The sequence below is a fragment of the Perca fluviatilis genome, chromosome 14 (genome assembly GCF_010015445.1).
Source record: "Perca fluviatilis chromosome 14, GENO_Pfluv_1.0, whole genome shotgun sequence".
Taxonomy (NCBI): domain Eukaryota; kingdom Metazoa; phylum Chordata; class Actinopteri; order Perciformes; family Percidae; genus Perca; species Perca fluviatilis.
In genome coordinates, this window is record NC_053125.1 from 19856974 (window position 1) to 19863312 (window position 6339).

General features: G+C 40.1%; 1 pseudogene; it reads left to right on the forward strand.

Moving 5' to 3' along the window:
- The first annotated feature begins 498 nt into the window (after nucleotides 1-498).
- Nucleotides 499-2414, forward strand: LOC120572526 (annotated as a pseudogene).
- The last annotated feature ends 3925 nt before the right edge of the window (nucleotides 2415-6339 follow it).

The following is a 6339-nucleotide window of genomic DNA, read 5'->3' on the forward strand; positions in this document are numbered from 1 at the left end:
TAATTGTTTTTAGCCAATTGTCGTGCATGTCGATGAAAGTTTGACTCATCCTGTATCGATGGTATTCTGGGTTAAATACATGTCATGACATGACATCAAGATTATATATATATATATATATATATATATATATATATATATATATATATATTATATATATATATATATGTTTTTTAATGGCTGGAGCAGGGAGTCTGCGCCTTCTTTTCACACAAAATGAAACTCTGTGACACTCTTTTTATGAAACTGGTTGTCAGTAAAATGGCTGGCAAACAACATCAGCAAGAGGGTCAACATGAATATAAGCTGGAACAGAATCAGTTCTGCTGTTCAGTATGTCTGGAGCTGCTGAAAGAGCCAGTCACCATTCCCTGTGGACACAGTTAGTGCAAAGGCTGTATTGAGGGTTGCTGGGAACATAAAGAGAAGAAGGGAAAGTACAGATGCCCTTAGTGCAGGGAGACCTTCACCCCAAGGCCTGTTCTGAAGAGGAACAACATGCTGGCTAAGGTGAGGGGCGAATTATACCTGCTCTTACCTGTACTTAACAGATGGCATATTAACATATAAGCAATTGATCATGTCAAAAACAGCAGTCAATTGTACATGATCAATTGCATGCATGTACAAAAGCAATTGCAATTTGACCAAAACAATGATAAATTGCTTTTATCTTGTGCACAAGTGACCATCATATGTAGGTTGAACAAGCAATTTTGAGTGTCAATTGTGGTTGGAGAAATGTACCAAAGTGATTGAGAAAAACTGTAAAATAACAAAACAGAGACTTGCAGTATAGTACTGATAGGAAGAGGCCTAGACAGAGAAATCTTCTGGGCCACGATTGGTTTACGCTATACATCAACCTGATGACATAAAAATGTTACAACAGAAAAGTTTTGTGTGAGGCCATTGTCTTAAAAAAAAGAATAATCGTATAAAATAAGTTCGTAGGGGGGAAAAAGAAAAAGAATCCGCGCCAGGGTTGATTATCATCATTTAAAAAAAACAGTCAAACAATAATATAAAATGAAAAATAATTTAAGATGTAAAAAAAATGTGTTACGGTAATACCAGTACAGTTTTATTTAATTCAAATATTAGTATAGAAGTACAGTATGGTCAGGCTGTGTGCTTTTGGAATGCAGTTAATTCACTATACAGTGGTATGTTTGATTTTACCCCATGCAATCAATTTCTTGGTCATTAGTAACTAACCCCTCCCTATCATCCTCAGGTTGTTAGACGCTGAAGAAGGCTTCTCCCCCTGCTGCTGAGGCCTGTGTCGGCCCAGCAGATGTCGTCTGTGATTTCTGCCGCGGGACCAAACAACACAACTTTGCATCTAACTGTCCAGCTGACCTGGAGCCTCACCACAGTGTTCCTGTGTTGAAGAAGCACCAGCTGGTCTCTGCTACAATCCCACTGCAGGAAAAGATGTGTAGGAAGCACAACAAGCTGATGGAGATCTACTGTCAGACAGACAAGCAGCTTGTTTGCTTTCTGTGCATTATAGATAAGCATAAGGGCCACGGAACAATTCCTGTTTCAAGACAGAAGGCTGACACAGGTAGAAACAAAATCTCTCAGACTGAAGTCCAACACATTTCACTTCACTCCATTATCTGTCCACAGTGTTCCCTTACAAAGTCCAATACTCCCAAAGGACATGTAGCCATAAACACATAGTTGTTAATGACTAATAAGTCTTCTTCATGTTTGCTTGCACTCCCCTGAGCTCATCCATCTCAAATTGATTTTGAGATGGATGTTTTTCAATTATCCTAACTTGGCACGAACCCCACCAGTCTCACAGGAAAATAATCATGCTTTCTACCTTCCAGAGACATTGGATTTCGAGTCAAAAGAAAGTCCAGGAGAGAGTCAAACTGAGAGAGAGAGGGGAGCAGCAGGAGCTGAGCCAAACTGAGGAGAATGTCAAGGTGTTGAATGAGTTGTTATAATGAATAGATATTGATTGTGAAATGCTACTGAGGTCAATCTGAACAGGAATAACATGTTTCCCTCTGGACATGTTGTACAAAATTATTAGTATTATAAGCCAATGAATGGGCATATTTGAATATATTTTTTTTGTGTATTTGGGTCTTAGTTGCAGCTTGGTTTTTAACCTGGAGTGAATTCTGAACTGCACTGATGTGTGCCAACAGAGTTGTGCCCAGACTGCGCTGAAGGACTGTGACAAGATCTTCGCCGGGCTGATCTCCTCCATGCAGAGAAGATGCAGAGAGGTGAAGCAGCTGACCGGAGAGCAGGAGAACACTGCCGTCGCTCAGGCTGAAGAGCTGCAGCTGGAGGAGGAGATCAGCACGCTGAGGAGAGATGGCGAGCTGGAACAGCTCTCATATGCTGACCATCACATCCATATGATTATGGTGCCAGACACTATATAGTGTTTTTAACCTTTTTTTTTTTTTTAGAAGATGTTTTAAAGATTCTTTGAAATGTATGCATTGTTGAATAAACAATAAACAATCCCGCAGTCCAGTGGTGGAAGCAGTATCAGATCCTTTACTTAAGTAAATGTACTAATTCCACACTGTAAAAATGGTAAAAGTCCTGTATTGAACATGTTAATAAGTAAAAGTATGTAAGTATCATCAGAAAAATGGACTTAAAGTATTAAAAGTAAAAGTACTCAATGCAGAAAAATCCTCACATTTTAGAAACTGGTAACTATTCTGTGTTTAATGGGTTAATTATAAGGGTGTGACGAGATCTCGTTTTACGATATCTCGCGAGATCTCGCGTGACGAGATTTCTCGTCGAGGTGAAAAGAGTGAAAGACAAGACGAACACAATATGTAAACATTGTAAGAAAGAAATGCCGTACTACTAACTACTGCACCCGCGAGTTGCGGGTGCAGTAGTTAGTAGAGAGCTGTGGTGGTGCTGTAAGTGTTTTTGCATAGTGCTCGTGTTAGCCGCGGTATACGGCATTTTTTTCTTACAATGTTTACATATTGTGTTCGTCTTGTCTGTCACTCTTTCGCCGTTTATTATTTCCGCAGGAAAACCAAAATGTTGCCACACAAATGATTTAAAAGTGGCAGGGGGATTTTCAATAGTAATTCCACGCTCCATCACGCTGACATCACATCGCCTCACGAGACAACTTTTCACCGCGACGAGAAATCTCGTCTCGTTCTCATGAACCTAATCTCGTGATGTGGATCGTCTCGTGGAGTAAGCGTCTCGTCACACCCCTAGCTTGTAACCTTGGTTCTCTGAGTAAAGACTATTTTTCCCAGTCATATTTCTTAACTGAAGTTTTCTTTAAATTAGTGTTAAAATCGCGTCTCGCTGTCGTGACCCCAATCTCGTGTCTCGTCTTGTCTCGTGAGCGAGTGTCTCGTCACACCCCTAGTTAATTATCTCAGCTGTACTTATATAAGTTATATTGTTGGGTAGTTTTTGAACTACATGTGTTTTGTGTGCAACAATCTTAATGTGTAAAGTAACTAGTAACTAAAGCTGTCAGCTTAAAAAAGGAAACATTTCTCTCTAAAATGTAGTGGAGTAGAAGTAGAAAGTGACATGAAAAGACTCAAGTAAAGTACAAGTACCTTAAATTTGTAGTTAAGTACAGTACTTGAGTTAACGTAGTTACTTCAACAACTGCAGCAGTGCGGTACAGCCAAATTACTGACTCTAGTCGCACAGTTGGGACGGCTATAAAAACTGGCCAAAGAGGCATTGCAACAGATGTAGTAAACCTGCCATGAAGGGATCACTGCTAGATTTTCAATTTATGTTAAAGGGTGAACACAGTAAAAAATCAGATTTCATTCTCAAAAATCTTTATGTTCAATAACAGTTGACAATGTGTAGCTGTAATAAATGCATAAAAAGACACTACAATTGTACTTGAATATAAGCAAAGGCATTAAATGAATACTCTTTGTAAAAGAAGTGATTGCTAAAATTAGTTTACAAACCAAACTTGAGCTCTTCATTAAAGAAGTGAATTTTCTGAATAAGTATTCTGATGAACAATCAACATTTATTCTGCCAGATGATAGTTTGAGTCAGAAAAGTCAGCATCTTGGATTTTATTCCATTTACATATATTTGTGTAATGTTTCCTGTCTTTGACTCTGTCTTGTTTCCCCTCAGAAGTTCCTGTCTCTCTCTCAACTTCCTGTGACTTTTCACGCAGTGCTGGTCCTCTGCGTTCCTTCAGAGGTGTGACTGACTGTGTGTCTGAGCTGAAATGTAATTTTTATTTCACCTTTATTTTTACAGGCCCCAGAACATGATATGATAGTTTTGAAGGATGAAATGGAAATTAGTTTATCCAGTTTGAGAATATTTTGCAGAGCGTTCCAGTCACGAGTGGCTGCAGATTGAAAAGATACAAGACCAGAGGCATAGCTGGTTTTGGGAATGCTTAATTGAAGATAAAGTGAGGACCGGGTGTTGTATGTGACAGACTTTGGCTGCAGCAGGTGACCTAAGTAAGGAGGTGATGAAGAAGGGTCTTGTAAATAAAAGTGAACCAGTGAATCTTACGGCGACTGTGAAGGAAGGGCCAGTCGACAGATGAATATAAGGTGCAGTGGTATGTATTGAAGGGGGCATTTGTGGCAAACCTGATAGCGGAGTGGTAAAGAGTGTCGAGTTTTGATAGAGTGGTCTTGCAAGCAACCCTGTATATAGTGTCACCATAGTCTAACATGGGTAGAATGGTCGTTTGAATGAGAGTGAGTTTGGCAGAAGTGGTGAAAGAGGAGCGGTTTCTGTAAAGGAAACCAAGCTTGGCCTTGACCTTAGATTGCACCTTTGATATGTGGATGGAGAAAGAAAGTGAAGTTTCCAACCAGATGACCGAGTATTTATATGCAGTAACTTGTTCAAGAATAGCCCCCTTGCAGGTGGTGATGTTAAGGGCGGGAGAAGGCGTAGTACCCTTACGGTAAAACCACATGACTTTAGTTTTAAGAGACTGTGGTAAGGGACATGTGGCCCAGGATGTCTGCCACAGGTAACATGAAAATATACAAAATCTGACTGGTATAATGGCTATATTCATGTCCAGTGGTTTTAAAAAATGATTATTTTTTTTATTATACAGTCTCTTATGTTGACTTCTCACTTCTGCCAGCACCAAAAACCAGAGAAGAGTTTCTACGCTGTAAGAAATTCAGTTGAACCCATTTACTTTAATACAAAAATAATTTCCATTTAGCAGTATTAATACTTGATTTGTTTTCCTGGCAGATGGCTGTTCCGTCACTCTGGACGGGAACTCAAACTACCCCTATCTCCACCTGATAGACGACAACCACAGGGTGAGGCCTTCACCCCTCGCGTACTCCGCTCACCCAGACAGGTTTGCTAAGTTTCCACAGATGCTGTGCAGAGAGGGTTTGTCAGAGCAATGTTACTGTGAGGTGGAGCTGCATGGTCGCACTCTATCTGCAGCAGTGGCATACAAAGACATCAACACGCACATCAGACAGGTCAAAGTTTGGGAACGATCACCTGTCCCGGAGTCTAGAGTGCACAGAAAATGGTTATTTGTTCAGTCACAATAATGTAAAACCGAGGGTGTCAGGCCCTTGCTCCAAAAGGATTAGAGTGTATCTGGATTATAAAGCAGGCACTCTGTATTTTTATCAAGTCTCTTACCCAGTGGTCCTGCTCCACAAAGCCCAGACCACATTTACCAAGCCTCTTTATCCTGTGTTTGGGCTGGAATATATATGGTATGATACTGGAGTGTTCGCACAGCTGGCCAAGTTAGAGTAGTAAAGGTATGTGTAATGGCAATTTGAAGTTTTTTTTCTGCATTGCAGCAACTATTGTCTTTATTGGAAAAGCTGTACAACATTTTGACAGTCCAAGAAACTAAATAAAAATGACCAAGTATTTAGTTAACAGCTCCATAACTGCTCCGTAGGTGTAGGGCATGGGCATGACTCATCTAGAGGGTTTTTCATCCCTGGCAAGAAGTAACGGCAGCTTGCAAGTTATTGCAAGTGAATTTATAAAGTGCTCTGGAATATGTTGAACATTTCAACCCAGTCTCACGGCAGTTCGTGAAATGGTCACATAATTTAATCTATTGTTTCTTGTACACTGACACGTTTATCTCGTTTTTTTATGATGGTCACCATGTTTTTTACAACCTGATCTCACAGAATTCCGTGAAATGAACACAGCTCCTTAAGTTAAGGAAAAGATTGTGGGGGGGCTTACGTTTCCATGATGTGCGGGAGAACAACGGGACGGTTGGGTTTAGTAAAAGAAGAACAGGACGGTTGGGTTTAGTAAAAGAAGAACAGGACGGTTGGGTTTAGTTTAAGAAGAAAGCGA